Here is a 20,019-nt window from a genome sequence, read left to right as displayed (position 1 = left end):
ACTTCGTGAACATCATGATCACTCGTGAAGAGTCCAGGATGTACAGATACTACCCGGAAACCAAATCTCAGTGGTTACAGTGGAAGCATTCCTCGTCACCGAGGCCAAAGAAGGCCCGCCAAGTGAGCAGCAATGTCAGAGTAACGCTGATGCTTTCTTTGACTCACGCTGTGGTACACCACGAGTAGTCCCCAAAGAGTACTGCAGGGATGTCCTCCACCGTCTACGTGATGTGCAGCGCAAGAGACCGGACTCGCGGTGGACAGGAAACTGGCGTCTCCATCACGACACTGCTCCAGCACGTCCCTCGCATTTCATTCAGACTTTTACGGCCCCTAAAACTGTAAGAGAGTTTTGAAAACTCTGTTTTCACGATTCAAGGCGGTGGAAATGTTCTCCTCTTGTCTCCCCCCACCCCCCGCCCCCCTCTTGCGGATACCAATGCATATAATCGATCACCGGTTGTTTGAGAAAGAGAATAGAGACAGCCGTGAAATGGTGAGAGCGAAGCGAAAATTCAAGAACACAATAAGTTACTTAATGACATGCTTATAAATGTAACGTATCATTAAAAAAATAAACGAAAAATCCATTCATTAAAATGTGCTAATTTTACGCATATTTGGGTGGTTTAACATGTGGGAAAGAGCATGAACTCTCGTTAAATGGCGTCTAATCCCTTTCTGAAGCGCTAGTCTTTGATACAATACTATAAAATTCTAGCACTTTAAGAAATGCGTACTTGTATTTCCTTTGCAGTCTTCAGATATATGGTATTATTCTCAGAATTGGTTTCGAAGAAAAAAGAAAGTATAGAAACACAGGTCTGACTACACGAATGTTGAAAGAAAAAGAATTCAATACACTCGGTCTGGAATCGAGGATTGTTAATTCTAAGTTGTAAACACTTGGATAAAGTCGATGTGCGTCGAATCCTAGATTTTGTTACAGATACACTCATGTTCAGAGGAAACAGAGCACCTTTGCACGACTAGAGACAGGAAAGGGCGTTCATATATGCAGGAGATGTACATTAGCATGTTCTGGAGATACGATTAGCATTTCAGTCACCTCAGTTCAGCACGTGTCCTGTTGCCTAGTAGGCACAGGGTCCGCCATGGGCCATGAAAACTTCTTCCATGCGTGTGACATCGACGCGTATAAGGCGCAAAAGGCGTCCTATAGTAGAGCCATCCATCACCTGGTTCTATGCATTGTGCGGCTCGTTCTGGCGGAGTTTCGAGTCCTCCCTTGGACATGGGTGTGTGTGTTTGTCCTTAGGATAATTTAGGTTAAGTAGTGTGTAAGCTTAGTGAGTGATGACCTTAACAGTTAAGTCCCATAAGATTTCACACACATCTCTCTCACCTGGTTCCAAAGTTCGTGTGTGGTGGTTGGCATTGGGTCACAGCACTGCACGCGTCGTTTCGTCATATCCCACACATTTTCGACCGGCGCAAGTGTGGTGACCTCGCGGGCAAGGGCAAAAGGCAGACATCCTGTGACACCAAGAAGCTACGTGTTCATGCAGGGCCAAGAGGTCGCGCATTGTCTTGCTGAAATATGGCGTCTGGGGTATTGTGCAGAAAGCGGCGGGCTACGGGTCGCAGGATCTCATTTACGTATGTCGCACAGGCCGCAGTGCCCTGGTCACGCACCAACTGTGATCTAGGCTACACCCAATAGCCCCCGACATCGTGAGGCCATGGGCTGGCGCTGTATGTCTTACGTGAATGCAGTCACTGTGATGCCGCTCCCCGTGTCTGTGGCGAACGAAAATGCGGTCATTGTTTTCAAACAAACAGAAACAGAATTCGTCCGAAAACACTATTTGATGCCATTCCTGTCCCCAGTGACGTCGTTCCGTACACCTTTGCACCTTTGCCAACTGGCATGTTTCTGCACATTTGTCAAAGGCAGGCGGAGAAGTGGACGACGCGCACACAACCGTTGCCGTAATAAACGGCGATGAACTGTCACTTCTGATAGGGTACGATGTGTCAGGCTGTTCCACTGTTGCGCCAGAGCCGGGGAGGATGCAGATCTGTCCGTTTGCTATTCGGATGAGGTGTCGATCTTCTCGGGCGGTGATCCGGGTGGTGCTACCTGATCCATCTCGCCGTGTTCTACGGCCTTCTGTGAACCATTCTGCACACACCCTACAACACTACCGTCTGCTACTACTATACCATAACCTCTAAGCTGAAGGCCGTTCGTATAATGAAACTATTCTTCTTCAAGTAATTACAGTATGAAGAAGCAGAGCAGTCCTACCCTCTGAGAGGAATTTTGTTACATTGACCTTGTTGTACCTAACGGAGGTGGCTTTTTGGAAGTGAAAGTCAGAATTACGTAAATATTCAAACAGTAACAAATAATATTTTACCTAGCTACACTGTTTAAAGAATAAATAAAACAATTGCCAGCCTAATTAGGCAAGAGAATAATTAACATTCTTATTTAAGAAAATAGGTACAATTAACTTCAACGGACAAACACAACCTATACTTTGCCACACGCGAGTGCAATGAACTCTGGCACCTGAATACAGTGTGTTCGGCTTAAGATTGGAGTTAACAGGTCAGAACAAACTACTGGCATAAATATAACAGATAACAATACACACTATTACTTTAATGGATTATTCAAACTGAAAGGTCTTTATAACATTACTATTAATATTCACTGTAGAATGATAAATTGGAGATAGGTTCAGTGTTACTTTTCAAATATTTTCCTAGCTGACATTAAATTGTAAATGTAGTTCATTGCAAAATTATGAACTGGACACGGGTTAAGCCTCTCTTAGCTAAATACTTTTTTATTTAGAAAGAAAGTTAACAGGTTACTTCTCACTTTTTTTTAGAACAAAGAAATTATTGATTTCATAAATAGTGGTCTTTCTATTAATTGTTATTTATCATGAGGATAAAGGATAACCTGTGGATCCCATTACACTATCAATACACTTTCAATACCCAAAATAAACAAGTGCTTAGCAAGAATGAGTATATAAATTTCCACAACTGCAGTTTTCCACTTTTACTACAGTGAGACACAAAATTAACATATTTGTAAGATACTGCCTCACCTTCTGCGATTTACAACAGGTAACAATGTGATCATTTACTAAGCAAAACTTTATAAGCCTCAGTATTAAGAACTTTTCATTTCGAAGTTGGCAACTACATATTAATAAGCAGTTTTAATAGGAAAATTATTTTCAGCAAGCATCATTTACTTTAACACACTCTCTTGCCACATGAACTTTAACTTTCTTTGCACTATGTTCATGAAGCATTAATTAGCAAAACACTGGGCTGTAATGTTTTTTCAGTAAGGATAATCGTTTATCACTTAAGTTCAAACAGAGAGGAACCTGAGAGGTGTTATGGTAAGGAAAAATATCAATGTAGGTACATAAATGCAGTTATAAATTTATTTGAGCACACTAACACATCCAATAAGCTGATCCTTCACTGTACATTATTATAGTGTTACGTTACAGTGATTGCGCAATGTGGTGGCGATTGCATGTTAGTAGGTGGATTTGCAGGTAGAATTGCTGGACTCTGTCATTTCTTGGTGGCGATGATAGATACCAATTTCAGAAAAATTCCAGTTCTTCATCCAGCCATCCGAGGCAATGGAAAGCGTCAGGAAAAGCCTCTCTCGGAAGCAGCTCAAAATACAACTTTTACATGGGCAGTTCACAGTTTGGTAGCTCGTTCCCGACTGACTCTTTATTCCACCTTTTCTACCTAGGTCAACCACAATTTGCGCGCGCTACACAGTTCCGTTCCCGGTGGGAACCACAACACCTTTTACATACAAAATAACTAAGATTCCTAAGTGAAGGTTAGCAGTTTACATAACAGCAAACAAACATTTTAAATAAAAGAGAACATTTGCACATATTGGTATTTCTACAAAAAAATTATTTAAACAAAATTATGCAATCTGAAAGATAACCAAATACATTAAGTGAGAAAGACAAATATATCATTTGCTCATATCGTCTATATTACATAGGTCAAACTTCCCACATTCCAAAAGACATCAAGTTTATAACAAAGAAAAGAATAAACGCTATCATGGTATCTATTCAAATGGTTCAAATGGCTCTGCGGCTTAACTTCTGAGGTCATCAGTCGCCTAGAACTTAGAACTAATTAAACCTAACTAACCTAAGGACATTACACATCCATGCCCGAGGCAGGATTCGAATCTGGGACTAATTAAACCTAACTAACCTAAGAACATCACGCACATCCATGCCCGAGGCAGGATTCGAACCTGGGACCGTTGCGGTCGCTCGGTTCCAGACTGTAGCGCTTAGAACCGCACGGCCATTTCGGCCGGCAGGTATTTATTCAATCAAACACATTTACAGAAGGTCATCGATGTAAAATTAAATAAAACAAAAGGCAAAATAAATCAGTAGAGAATTACAGCTATGGTGTTACAACCCGTTGCACTGACGAAAGGCTTTGTCCCACATAAGAAGCAGTTTCCCGGAAGGACGTATCACATTCTCTCATGCGAATAATCCTCCGCCCTTCAGACTGACTGATTCGACGCTACGGCTCGCGTCTGCGACGCACCCCGCACCTCTGCTCAAGTCAAATCGATCCATTACCTTCGGTTTACAGCCATAACGAGAGCCGCACGCACATTTTGCCGGTAGTCAGTGTTGCTGACCCTGAACCCGCGGGCCGACGTGCTTCAAATGCTAATCATTTCTGCAGAACATACTGCTGTACGTGTCCTGTGAATATGGACGTCCTATCTCTAATCGTTCAAGGTGTTCTCTCTTTCCGCAACATTACAGTTGTGCTCCCTGCCGCCGTTGGATAAGCAGCTGCAGCAGCAAGTCGTATAACCCTAGCTTACTTATTTGTTAGATAGTTTAATTTCTTTGCGTGTTTTTGGGTACTTGCATTGTTAATTCATATATTTCGGGCGTATTATAATATTTGAGGATTGTAGCATCGCGCCTTAGTACCTGAATAGTGCAAATTCGCGTAGTCGCTGTCTTCTGTTTTTGTTGTGAGCGGCCAGTGTCGGTTGGTCAGTCAGTGTGCTCCCTGCCGCCGTTGGATAAGCAGCTGCAGCAGCAAGTCGTATAACCCTAGCTTACTTATTTGTTAGATAGTTTAATTAATTTCTTTGCGTGTTTTTGGGTACTTGCATTGTTTAATTCATACATTTCGGGCGTATTATAGTATTTGACAGTTGTAGCATCGCGCTTTAGTGTTTACTTCGTAGATTCTTATTTAAATTGCGTGTGAGTTTCGTATAGGAGGTGCAATTTCGAGTTTTAATTACTGTAATCGTAAATTCAGCAGATTGTAGCGCAGTCGCTAGGCATTTGTACAGGTTTGTTGATACATTCTTTGGGTGTTCCGCTTGCGTTATGTAGGCACGGACTCGTGTTTCGGTAACTGTTGTTAAACATCAATTAGAATGGACAGGGACTGCGATTGCTGTGTTCGGATGAGCGCTGACTTGGCATCCCTTCGCTCACAGCTGCAATCGGCGCTGACTTCGGTCGCGCAGCTTGAGGCTGTTGCCAATGGGCACCACTGTGGGGAGCCGGACTCGGGTATCACGGGGATGTCTACCTCGTCCCGTCTGTCCCCAGATCGGTCTGCCGCTGTGGTTGCCCCGGTTGCTGCCCGCAGTGGGGCTGAGCCCTCGCCTGTTGTTGATTGGGAGGTCGTTCCAAGGCGTGGCAGGCAGCGAAAGGCGTCCCCGGAGGCTGATCAGAAAGCCTCCCCGGTGCGTCTGACAAACCGGTTTCAGGCACTGTCTCTGGCTGAGCCAGATGCAGCTGCCTGCCCTGTTTCAGAGGATCATTCTCAGCCTTCAAGATCCGGGCAATCGCAGAGGGTGAGCTTACTGGTAGTTGGGAGCTCCAATGTTAGGCGCGTAATGGGGCCCCTTAGGGATACGGCGGCTAAGGAGGGGAAGAAATCCAGTGTGCACTCCGTGTGCATTCCGGGAGGAGTCATTCCTGATGTGGAAAGGGTCCTTCCGGATGCCATGAAGAGCACAGGGTGCAGCCAGCTGCAGGTGGTGGCACATGTCGGCACTAATGACGTGTGTCGCTTTGGATCTGAGGAAATTCTCTCTGGATTCCAGCAGCTATCTGATTTGGTGAAGGCTGCCGGTCTTGCTCACGAGATGAAGGCAGAGCTCACCATCTGCAGCATCGTTGACAGAACCGACTGCGGACCTTTGGTGCAGAGCCGGGTGGAGGGTCTGAATCAGAGGCTCAGACGGTTTTGCGACCGTATTGGCTGCAGATTCCTTGACTTGCGCCATAGGGTGGTGGGGTTTCGGGTTCCGCTGAATAGGTCAGGAGTTCACTACACTCAGCTGGCGGCTACACGGGTAGCGAAGGCTGTGTGGCGTGGACTGAGCGGTTTTTTAGGTTAGAAGGCCTCGGGAAAGTGCGGGATGGGCTGCAATGTTAAATGGTGCTTGGCAATTACAGGACGTGCTTGGATCAAGGAACAGTCGGAATTATAGTTGTAAATTGTTGTAGTTGCACTGGAAAAGTCCCTGAGCTTCAAGCGCTAATAGAAAGCATAGAAGCTGATATCATTATAGGTACAGAAAGCTGGCTAAAGCCTGAAATAAGTTCTGCAGAAATTTTTACGAAGTCTCAGACGGTGTTCAGGAAAGATAGATTAGGCAGAATTGGTGGTGGAGTGTTTGTGTCTGTCAGTAGTGGTTTATCTTGTAGTGAAGTCGAAGTAGATACTCCGTGCGAATTGGTGTGGGTGGAGGTTATACTTAACAGCCGAATTAAGTTAATAATTGGCTCCTTCTACCGACCCCCAGACTCCGATGATACAGTTGCGGAACAGTTCAGAGAAAGTTTGAGTCTCGTAACAAATAAATACCCCACTCATACGGTTATAGTTGGTGGGGACATCAACCTACACTCGGTATGTTGGCAAAAATACTTGTTCAAAACCGGTGGTAGGCAGAAAACGTCTTCCGAGATTGTCCTAAATGCATTCTCCGAAAATTATTTCGAGCAGTTAGTCCACGAACCCACGCGAATTGTAATTGGTTGCGAAAACACACTTGACCTCTTGGCCACAAACAATCCAGAGCTGATAGAGAGCATCATGACTGATACAGGGATTAGTGATCACAAGGTCATTGTAGCTAGGCTCAATACCATTTCTTCCAAATCCATCAGAAACAAACGCAAAATAATTTTATTTAAAAAAGCGGATAAAGTGCCACTAGAAGCCTTCCTAAAAGACAATTTCCATTCCTTCCGAACTGACTATGCGAATGTAGACGAGATGTGGCGCAAATTCAAAGATATAGTAGCAACAGCAATTGAGATATTCATACCTCATAAATTGGTAAGAGATGGAACGGATCCCCCGTGGTACACAAAACAGGTCCGAAGGCTGTTGCAGAGGCAACGGAAAAAGCATGCGAAGTTCAGAAGAACGCGAAATCCCGAAGATGGGCTAAAATTTACAGACGCGCGAAATTTGGCACGTACTTCGATGCGAGATGTCTTTAATAGGTTCCACAACGAAACATTGTCTCGAAATTTGGTAGAAAATCCGAAGAAATTATGGTCGTATGTAAAGTACACAAGCGGCAAGACTCAGTCAATACCTTCGCTGCGCAGTGCCGATGGTACTGTTATCGACGACTGTGCCGCTGAAGCGGAGTTATTGAACGCAGTTTTCCGAAATTCCTTCACCAGGGAAGACGAATGGAATATTCCAGAATTTGAAACACGAACATCTCCTAGCATGAGTTTCTTAGATGTAGATACCTTAGGGGTTGCGAAGCAACTCAAATCGCTTGATACGGGCAAGTCTTCAGGTCCAGATTGTATACCGATTAGGTTCCTGTCAGATTACGCTGATACTATAGCTTCCTACTTAGCACTCATATACAACCGCTCGCTCACCGATAGATCTGTACCTACAGATTGGAAAATTGCGCAGGTCGCACCAGTGTTCAAGAAGGGTAGTAGGAGTAATCCATTTAACTACAGACCTATATCATTGACGTCGGTTTGCAGTAGGGTTTTGGAGCATATACTGTATTCAAACATTATAAATCACCTCGAAGGGAACGATTTATTGACACGTAATCAGCATGGCTTCAGAAAACATCGCTCTTGTGCAACGCAGCTAACTCTTTATTCGCACGAAGTAATGGCCGCTATCGACAGGGGATCTCAAGTTGATTCCGTATTTCTAGATTTCCGGAAAGCTTTTGACACCGTTCCTCACAAGCGACTTCTAATCAAGCTGCGGAGCTATGGGGTATCGTCTCAGTTGTGCGACTGGATTCGTGATTTCCTGTCAGGAAGGTCGCAGTTCGTAGTAATAGACGGCAAATCATCGAGTAAAACTGAAGTGATATCAGGTGTTCCCCAGGGAAGCGTCCTGGGAAAGGTCATCCGAAGACCAGTATCAGCTGCAAAGCGATTTAGAAAAGATTGCTGTATGGTGTATCAGGTGGCAGTTGACGCTAAATAACGAAAAGTGTGAGATGATCCACATGAGTTCCAAAAGAAATCCGTTGGAATTCGATTACTCGATAAATAGTACAATTCTCATGGCTGTCAATTCAACTAAGTACCTCGGTGTTAAAATTACGAACAACTTCAGTTGGAAGGACCACATAGATAATATTGTCGGGAAGGCGAGCCAAAGGTTGCGTTTCATTGGCAAGACACTTAGAAGATGCAACAAGTCCACTAAAGAGACAGCTTACACTACACTCGTTCGTCCTCTGTTAGAATATTGCTGCGCGGTGTGGGATCCTTACCAGGTGGGATTGACGGAGGACATCGAAAGGGTGCAAAAAAGGGCAGCTCGTTTTGTATTATCGCGTTATAGGGGAGAGAGTGTGGCAGATATGATACACGAGTTGGGATGGAAGTCATTACAGCATAGACGTTTTTCATCGCGGCGAGACCTTTTTACGAAATTTCAGTCACCAACTTTCTCTTCCGAATGCGAAAACATTTTGTTGAGCCCAACCTACATAGGTAGGAATGATCATCAAAATAAAATAAGAGAAATCAGAGCTCAAACAGAAAGGTTTAGGTGTTCGTTTTTCCCCACGCGCTGTTCGGGAGTGGAATAGTAGAGAGATAGTATGATTGTGGTTCGATGAACCCTCTGCCAAGCACTTAAATGTGAATTGCAGAGTAGTCATGTAGATGTAGATGTACAGTACTTCGAGAGAGGACTACCTCGAATCTGTAGAATTACCACCAATGTCTTTTGCCAAATCACCATGTCATTGCCTAGGGGCTACCAACGATGCTAGGCGCTTGCTTGCAAGTACTGTATCTATATTCCAAGATAAATTTGAAATCGCCACAACAATACAAGGTTACTTCTGATATATGTATTTTTCCTATCACTGTATGCATAAAATTATTATTCAGAAAAATATTATTCAGAAGGCGCACGCCTTCCAATTGAAAGCAACGTATTTGGATTCCTGTGTTATTTCAAAAATTTAACTGTGTTATATCGTTGGTGTTACTTTATAAAAACTGAAAAATGGTATCTATCTGTTGAACTGTAGCTTACAATCTTTGATCCTTATTTGTGTTGTGAATCATAATGTAAACGATTAATACATTGAATCGTGAGGCAAGACCAAGAAACGAAAAGTGTTCAAGCCAGCAATTCATCACATCTCAGAGTATTTTTTACCAACTTTGATTTCAGTGACGAGTTTCAGGTTCTTCAAAGTCAAATGAATATGAAGCTTTCATCGACAGTATGTACCTAGTGACTAAACCGGGGAAACAATCTGTGCGGGAGGCATGAAACTCATACAACGCTACAACATATAATTAAAAAAATAACAAAAAACAGAAGCAGTATGTGCTCCAGCTTGTAACTGAGTACTGCCAAAGGTCCAGCGCCGAAAAATGAGACACTGTTAAAAATTACGAAATTAAAAAAAAAAAATTATTGATACTTATCTGACAAACGCTGTATTTCACACTTTTATAGATTGTGTTAGTGGAGATAACATTGTCGAAGAATATTAATAATTAAGTTGACATTAATGACGTTATTAATTGATCAGCTACTTGCTGCAAAAATTTTAGATATGAAAGTAATACACTACTGGCCAAAGCTACAACAAGAAAAAAATACAGATGATAAACAGGTATTCATTGGACCAATATATTATACTAGAACTGATATGTGATTACATTTTCACGCAGTTTGGGTGCATAGATCCTGAGAAATCAGTACCCAGAACAACCACCTCTGGCTGTAATAACGGCATTGATACGCCTGGGCATTGATTCAAACACAGCTGGGATGGCATGTACACGTACAGCTGCCCATGCAGCTTCAACACGATACCACAATTCATCAAGAGTAGTGACTGGCGTATTGTGACGAGCGATGCTAGGCCACCATTCACCAGACGTTTTCAATTGGTGAGAGATCTGGAGAATGTGCTGGCCAGGGCAGCAGTCGAACATTTTCTGTATCCAGAAAGGTCGTGCGTTATACTGCTGAAATGTAGGGTTTCGCAAGGATAGAATTAAGGGTAGAGCCATGAGTCGTAACACATCTGAAATGTAACGTCCACTGTTCAAAGTGCCGTCACTGCGAACAAGAGGTGACCGAGACGTGTAACCAATGGCACCCCATTGATCACGCCGGCTGATACGCCAGTATGGCGATGACGAATACGCGCTTGCAATGTGCATTCACCGCGATGTCGCCAAACACGATTGCGACCATCATGATGCTGTAAACATAATCTGGATTCATCCGAAAAAATGACGTTTTGCCATTCGTGCACCCAGGTTCGTCGTTGAGTACACCATCGCAGGCACTCCTGTCTGTGATGCAGCGTCAAGGGTAACCGCAGTCATGGTCTCCGACCTGATAGTCCATGCCGCTGCAAACGTCGTCAAACTGTTCGTGCAGATGGTTGTTGTCTTGCAAACGTCCCCATCTGTCGACTCAGGGATCGAGACGTGGCTGCACGATCCGTTACAGCCATGCGGATAAGATGCCTGTCATCTCGACTGCTAGTGATACGAGGCCGTTGGGATCCAGCACGGCGTTCCGTATTACCCTCCTGAACCCACCGATTACATATTCTGCTAACAGTCATTGGATCTCGACCAACGCGAGTATCAGTGTAGCGATACGATAAACTGCAATCGCGATGGGCTACAATCCGACCTTTATCAAAGTCGGAAACGTGATGGTACGCATTTCTCCTCCTTACGCGAGGCATCACTACAACGTTTCACCAGGCAACGCCGGTCAACTGCTGTTTGTGTATGAGAAATCGATTGGAAACTTTCCTCATGTCAGCACGTTGTTGGTGTCACCACCGGCGCCAACCTTGTGTGATTGTTCTGAAAAGCTAATCATTTGCAAATCACATCATCTTCTACCTGTCGGTTAAAATTCGCGTCTGTAGCACGTTTCTTCGTTGTGTAGCAATTTTAATGGCCAGTAGTGTATTTTATACAATTTTTCGTGTTTTCAAATATAAGTTCCGAAAAGCAGCCATTCCCCGGTTCCTACTGAGCAAAATTACACATCTCACTTTTTCAGCACTAGGACCACCCCGAGGTTCTGCTTGAAGTAAAAAATTCGAACCTGAGAAATAAGAGCCACATGTGAAGTCCTGTGCGTCTATACCGCCTGAGAGACCATCAGGAATTCGTAACATATGCTCACAACTTCAGTCGTAGGAAACCTTTCCTTCTGTACTTTATCAAGATAGGGGAGTTAAACATTAGTATAGAGGTGGCAGGTTTTTCACTCTCACAATTTACGTATTTCGTAGTATTTTTCATTCGCGTTATTCGTTTAACAGATTATTCATTCTGTATTTCCTTTGCATTGGTATCATTGTGTGAAGTCATTTAACAACCACTAAGCAAACATGATGCATGGACCTTGCCGTTGGTGGGGAGGCTTGCGTGCCTCAGCGATACAGATAGCCGTACCGTAGGTGCAACCACAACAGAGGGGTATCTGTTGGGAGGCCAGACAAACGTGTGGCTCCTGAAGAGGGGCAGCAGCCTCTTCAGTAGTTGCAGAGGCAACAGGCAACAGTCTGGACGATTGACTGATCTGGCCTTATAACATTAACCGAAACAGCCTTGCTGTGTTGGTACTGCGAACGGCTCAAAGCAAGGGGAAACTACAGCCGTAATTTTTCCCGAGGGCATGCAGCTTTACTGTATGCATGGAGAGCTGCATCAAACCAGTCTCGGGACTGAAGACCAGAACAACAACAACAACAACAACAACAAGCAAACATGTGTATTGTGTCGTTCAACGGTAACTGTGTATTCGCCTAATTTGACATTCCCTTGGCCATTCTGCTTCTTTATCAGGAAGCATTCCATACCGGAACCGTCTGAAGGCCTTCAGATTTGTAGTAATGGCTTCTAACGCTCTTTGCATGTAAAAGCGAGATCCCTTCTGGACGTTTCTTCTCACCTTTTAGTGACAAGGTATATGCAGGATAATATAAAGCCTATGAAACACACCAAAAACGGTAACAAACGATCTAACAAATGGTAGTGTATGTAAAAGAGAAACTCTCGTAGTTTTATTTACAATTTTATACATGTGTCCGTATATCGTGTAACGGCACACATCTAACTGGTGGTCCAGATCTGCCCATACTCGACCCAGCATGTCAGGAGTGATGTTAAGAACTGCTGCTGCGGTGGGGCGTCGCCAGCCTTCCTAGTTCTGTGTTAGAGGTGGAACGCAGTCGCTGTGCCTGGTGTCTGCCCACAGGAAGAAAGTATTCCTGCTCTTAGTTTCAAGTTGTGGCCCGAGCCACAACTGCAGCGTGCCAGTGCTATGGGGCTTCCCCTGTTCTGAAGGGTATTCGTGTTTCCAACTTTTACGTTTACTGGAACTCGACAGATAGCCGAAGTCAGTTCGCTAGGCGTGATGGTGAATCCTGTGAGTGTACAGAGGAACGCGAGTTGTTTCTCGGCGGTGAATACTTAGGGGAACCACTACTCTTCCGCCGTGTACCGCCACATTAACTTTACTATATTTTGACTATTTAACTCCTTCTTGGGCGAAGCTGGTACTAGAAGAAGCCAAGAGGTCATAAGAGGTTCAGTACAATAGTAACACTCTGCACTAATCCAATAAATTCAGTCCACAAGTCAATACTCTCAGCTTCCCAAAGACGTCCGAAGGGTTACGATGTAAACAAGAGATTTCGGCTGCTAACCAAACTCACAAGTCGGCTCTCAGAGCCTGTTCATATGCTGTAGCCAACTTCACGGTGTTGTCGGGTTTTATTACCCTTTATAGATGGATCTCTTCATGATGCTCAAATATTACTGTTTTTGGTGCTTGCAAATAAATGCATAGTAATGGTATCCCGGGAATTATTTCACATAAACTAACACCGCCGCTTAGAATGACAGGTCGCCTTCTTGAATCTTATGAAGAACCCAGTGCATTCCAAGAGCTGCTTTCAGGGACGACATCAAACGAGATTGTCGCAGAAAACAGGTAGTAGGGGATGCCAAGTGCTACTGCACTGAGATGTTGAATGAAGCGTCATCTTCACTAGTGCAGTCTCTGGTGGGGAAGCCTGACCAGTCCACTCTACGTCACCTGTACCACTTTTTACGGAATCGTGGGTGAACTTAGAAACTTGTATGGAGGTTTGAGACCGTGAGGGGAGTTTTCACAATTTTAAGTGTCTCGGAAACGCGAACGTGTTAATTGCGTGCGGATCCTCTGTCTCTCACATGCACGTGTTATTCGGGGTGGTCCATTGATATCTCACGAAATAAGCGTCAAACGAAAAAACTACAGAGAACAAAACTTGTGTAGCTTCAAGGGGGAAACCAGATGGCGCTATTGTTGTCCCGCTAGATGGCGCTGCCTTTGATCAAACGGATATAAACTGCGTTTTTTTTTTTAAATAGGAACACCCATTTTTATTACATATTCGTGCAGTAAGTAAAGAAATATGAATGTTTTAGTTGGACCACTTTTTTCGTTTTGTGATACATGGCGCTGTAATAGTCACAAGCATATGGCTCACAATTTTAGACGAACAGTTGGTAACAGGCAGATTTTTTAATTTAAAATACAAAACGTAGGTACGTTTGAACATTTTATTTCGGTTGTTCCAATGTGATACATGTACCTTTGTGAACTTATGATTTCTGACAACGCATGATTACCTGTAAATGCCACATTAATGCAATAAATGCTCAATATGATGTCCGTCAATCTCAATGCATTTGGCAATACGTGTAACGACATTCCTCTCAACAGCGAGTAGTTCGCCTTCCGTAATGTTCGCGCATGTTGTCAGGCGTTGTCGGTGGATCACGATAGCAAATATCCTTTAACTTTCACCACAGAAAGAAATGCGGGGACGTCAGATCTGGTGAACGTGCCGGCCATGGTATGGTGCTTCGACGATCAATCCACCTGTCATGAAATACGCTATTCAATACCGCATTGAGGTTGACGGACATCATTTTGAGCATTTATTGCATTAATGTGGTATTTACAGGTAATTACGCTGTAACAGCATGCGTTCTCATAAATGGTAAGTTCACAAAGGTACATGTATCACATTGGAACAACCGAAACAAAATGTTCAAACGTACCTACGTTCTGTATTTTAATTTAAAAAATCTACCTGTTACCAACAGTTCGTCTAAAATTGTGAGCCATATGCTTGTGACTGTTACATCGCCATGTATCACAAAGCGAAAAAAGTGGTCCAACTAAAACATTCATTTTTCTTTACGTACTACACGAATATGTAATAAAAATTGGGTTTCATATTTTTTAAAAACGCAGTTTATATCCGTTTGACCAATGGCAGCGCCATCTAGCGGGCCAACCATAGCGCCATTTAGTTTCCCCCTTTAAGTTAGACGTGTTTTGTTCTTTGTAGTTTTTTCGTTTGATGCTTATTTCGTGAGATAATTGGCCCGGTCACGATCAATGGACCACCCTCATAATTTGATCTTTCTCAAAAGATGAAAAGTGGCTTCTTTGCTGAAGGCTGATCTGTTTGCGTAGTCGTCGTCTTGAACACGGTTCTACATATCAGTGCACGACTACAGACGGTGTGATCTGTCCTCGTGCCTTATAGCTTGCAGGAGCAGCAACCTGTACGGTTTCACTGTTAACCTCTTTCCATACTGTTGATTGAGGTATGCTCAGTTCTGCACTATCTCTGAAACTAGAGTTCATGGGACTTACGGTATTCCCCTACCACGCCCACTCGTCCCTAAGGTTCTTCATCGCTCAAACAACCACACTCCTCGAATGTCTTCTTTATACTGTTTCTTCATTAACTGTTGTAAACTGGTGGTGTCTATTGAAACTTGCCATGGGAAGCTCTTTACGCATTCACTGACGATTGGTATCAGCCAAATATTGCGCACGTAATGCTTTCTCTGCCTGGTTCGTCACCATTTTTAGCTACGGTCGGTGGAGAGCATCCCAGCACGACGTTAAAAAAGAAAAGGTCAGAGCTTGTCTCTCACATATTGTACCGTTTTTCCTGATATGTTTAGCCAGTTACCTATGCCGATTTTTTTAGATTGTTTCTTACCCTGCACTTTGCTACAGCCATACACAGCTACCTTGGATATTGTTGCGTTGTGATACTGATTGCTGTGGAGGACTAGCCAGCCCAGACATTTTAATGGGATGGGTGACAATACCAACCAGTGGACCACTTAAATCACTGGTGGTCCTTTCGATGGAGTCGTAAATCATTAGATCGCACGCAACACAAGGGACCTCCGTGCTTGGGTAAGCCTCATACAGCAGGGTTGTGACACGCTCCTTACAGGTTGGTCATGAATGGCTCGGCATGTGGCGCACTCTGAGGAGTAGGGTTTTTTTATACGGAGATCTATACTCTCATCATGATGCAGGCAGCTAAATCAAGATGCCCACTCTGACAAGATTTCAGAGTCGTGCTTGCTGAACCATGCGCAGGACTAACAGAAGACTGGCAGGACCTAACAGTCTCCAGAACATGAATTCCGGGTTCGCCACCCCGTACCTGTGCCTGTGCACCAACAAAGATTTGCCTCCCTGGGGGACTCCCAATGAGGCACAAGTCGGAAGACAGCTGTGGCTTATCAAACTCCATGGACGTGGCGACTATTACTGCCCGTTTCTGGGAGAAATACAGTCTTCAATAACCTTCAGTTTATCGTAATTGTGCCTGGCTCCTTCCGATGATTATACATACCCTAAAAACCAGAGACCAAAATTTGCGAACTCATACTTCTGAGCTTCAGTTTCATTTATTTTTGTTTAAATTCAGCGGACACCTCATTCAGTACCTATATCACCACCAAGTTTTTCTCGCTGCCGAACTATCGTCTACATAATGAGCTTATTTATTAATTATTGTCTTTATATATGGCCAAGATCCCCCAAAAATACACCCACAGTGTGCAGATACCGAAAAATACTACCTAGTAGTGGCACAACATGTCTTCGAAAGAAAACGCTGTGTATCTGCGGTTCTCTTCGGCAATGTCACTTGCAGGCTGGTGTGTGCTGGACATTTGTCCCACACTGCTGGTACCTGTAACATCTCGCCAGAAGCTCTTGTGAGGTTTCTGTCTCTCAGTATGTCTCTATTGTCTTCTAGCATCTATCACAGTCCTAAGCATATCGGCCTTTTTCTTGACCACTGCAATATGATTACAATGCTCATTCCTGCTAAGCTCTATCACTCGTCATTCAAGTTCCCGTTGAAGTTCAGTAGTAACTTTTGTTACGTTTGACCCAGACATCGGGTATGGATGTTCTTTTACAGGCTTACACGCTTTTAATTGAGTTGAAAAGAGAGAGTCCATAATCTTACCAATCTTTTCTGAAAATGCATCCTTATTCTCACACAGTGGATTAAACAGCTGCTCCTTATTCCCCTCTTTTAATTTCTTAACAGTACTTACCTTAATTCTAGCCTCCTCAATTCCAAGTGTTTACACTGAAGTGACAGAGGTCACGGAACAACGATATACACAAATGCAAATGGCGGGTGGTATCGTGTGCACAAGTAATAAAATGGAAGTACATAGGAGTAGCTATCATTTGTCCTCAGGAGATTAATGTGAACATGTTTCCGACGTGATTACAGCCGCACGGCGGGAATTAAAAGACTTCGAACGCGGAATGGCAGATGGAGCTACAGGCATGGGATATTCCATTTCAATTATCATTAGTGGATTCAATATCCGACATCTGCAGCAGCAAGAGTGTGTCGAGAATACCAAATGTCAGGCATTACTTCTCACCATAGACAAAACAGTGAATGACGGACTTCACTTAACGACAAAGTGCAGCGCCGTTTGCACTTAAATGTCAGGGCTAACAGACAAGCAACACTGGGTGAAATAACAGCAGAATCGATGTGGGACGTATTATGAACGTATCCGCTAGGACAAGGGGCCGAAATTTGGCACTAATGGGCTATGACAGCAGACGACCTATGCGAGTGCCTTTGTTAACAGCACGGCACCCCCTGCGGCGCTACTTCTCGGCTCGTGACCGTATCGGCTGGACCCTAAGATGACTGTGAAGCCGTGACGGTCAGGTGAGTCCCGCTTTCAGTTGGTAAGATATTAGGGTCGAGTGTGGCGAAGGCCCACGAAGCCGTGGACCAAGATGGCAACAAAGCATTGTGCAAGCTGGTGGTGGCTTCAAAATGGTGTGAGCTGAGTTTACATGGAATGGGCTCAGCCCTCTGGTCCAACAGAATCGATCACTGACAGGAAATGGTTACGTTCGGCTACCTGAAGACAATCTGCAGCCATTCATGGACTTCAACTTCCCAGACAGCGATGAAATTTTTTGGATGACAATGAGCTATGCGACCAGGCCACAGTTCTTCGCAGTTGGTTTGAAGACAATTCTGGACAGTTGAAGCGAATGATCTGGCCACCCAGATTATCCGACGTTAATCCCACTGAACATACATGGGACACAATCGAGAGCTCAGTTCATGTACAAAATCTGGCATCAGCAACGTTTTCGCAATTATGGATGGCTCAGTATTTCTGCAGGGGATTTCCAGTGACTTGTCGAGCCCATTCCACGTCGAGTTATTGGACTATGCGGAGCAAAAGGAGATTCGACACGACACTTAGAGGTATCCCATGAGTTTTCTCGCCTTGTTGTACACATTACTTTTCTATGATGTTTTGCCCTGTAAGTTCTCTTCGACTTTCATTCGTTTCCAATTTATATCACCATTTAGTTCTTCAGATTGATCCTTATAATTGATTCCTACCACCTTTTCACTAAAAAATCTCTGTCTGTGAGAAGATTGACGTTCAGGATGGGAACGACAAGAAATCTTTGTCAACACAAATCATTAGCAATGACCAACTTCAAGGTTAACATTTTTTAATTTGATTGCTGAAACTTGGCTATGCTTTTTGATGTTAACACTGCTTACAGGCAATTTTAAACTATTATAACTCTTAATATGATTGTAAATAGAATTTGTGACGTCTAACAGGTCACCAGCCGTGTCTATCATACACTCAACACTGTCTTCATTTAGTTTTGCGATGATAGTAGGTTGAATATTTTCTACATTTGTTTGCTTCATTCCGGTTCAGCAGGCAGATGCTCTTCTGTTCCTTTAAAACCGTACCTAAACATAGTTAAACTTCGTATAAGGGCTCAATATCATTGTCCTTAAATACTTTTGCAGAGAGACTGTCTAAACTCTAGATTTAATTACCGAAGGCTAAAAATTTTTCTGATTACCTCCGACTTTGTAATTTCTCACGACAGTGATATTAACACTTGCACCTTTTGGCATGCATTATCTACTTATTGGCCACATAATCTCAATCATTTCGAAAAGTGATTTCCCCGTGACACGCGGGCGCACCACGAACGAAACGCATTTGCGACGAACAGTCGCCTTTCACAGAAAAGTAGGAGCTACGTATCTGACGACATGTACCTCACCTTGTTGTAGTGTATCAGTGGTAGTAGTTTATTATTTATGTTATTTAACCTGATCTGATTAGCGCCATCAGGCCCTCTCTCACATGAGACCAGGGTCTCGCAGATACACTACCCTTCTTCATTATAGATCCCTAGAGAATAACATTTTTTATGTGATAAATCCCCCCCTCATGAACCATGGACCTTGCCGTTGGTGGGAAGGCTTGCATGCCTCAACGATACAGATAGCCGTACCGTAGGTGCAACCACAACGGTGGGGTATCTGTTGAGAGGCCAGACAAACGTGTGGTTCCTGAAGAGGGGCAGCAGCCTGTTCAGTAGTTGCAGGACCAACAGTGTGGATGATTGACTGATCTGGCCTTGTAACATTAACCAAAACGGCCTTGCTGTTCTGGTACTGCGAACGGCTGAAAGCAAGGGGAAACTACGGGCGTAATTTTTCCCGAGGGCATGCAGCTTTACTGTATGATTAAATGATGATGGCGTCCTCTTGGGAAAAATATTCAGGAGGTAAAATAGTCCCCCATTCTGATCTTCGGGCGGGGACTACTCAAGAGGACGTCGTTATCAGGAGAAAGAAAACTGGCGTCCTACGGATCGGAGCGTGGAGTGCCAGATCCCTTAATCGGGCAGGTAGATAATAAAATTTAAAAAGGGAAATGGATAGGTTAAAGTTAGATATAGTGGGAATTAGTGATGTCCGGTGGCAGGAGGAACGAGACTTTTGGTCAGGTGAATACAGGGTTATAAATACAAAATCAAACAGAGATAATTCAGGAGTAGGTTTAATAATGAATAAAAAATAGGAGTGCAGGTAAGCTACTACAAACAGCATAGTGAACGCATTATTGTGGCCAAGTTACACACGAAGCCCACGCCGACTACAGTAGTACAAGTTTATATGTCAATTAGCACTGCAGATGACGAAGAAATTGATGAAATTTATGATGAGATAAAAGAAATTATTCAGGTAGTGAAGGGAGACGAAAATTTA

Source organism: Schistocerca gregaria, chromosome 4 (assembly GCF_023897955.1).
Source record: "Schistocerca gregaria isolate iqSchGreg1 chromosome 4, iqSchGreg1.2, whole genome shotgun sequence".
NCBI lineage: Eukaryota > Metazoa > Arthropoda > Insecta > Orthoptera > Acrididae > Schistocerca > Schistocerca gregaria.
Note: the sequence above shows the minus strand (reverse complement) of the source record.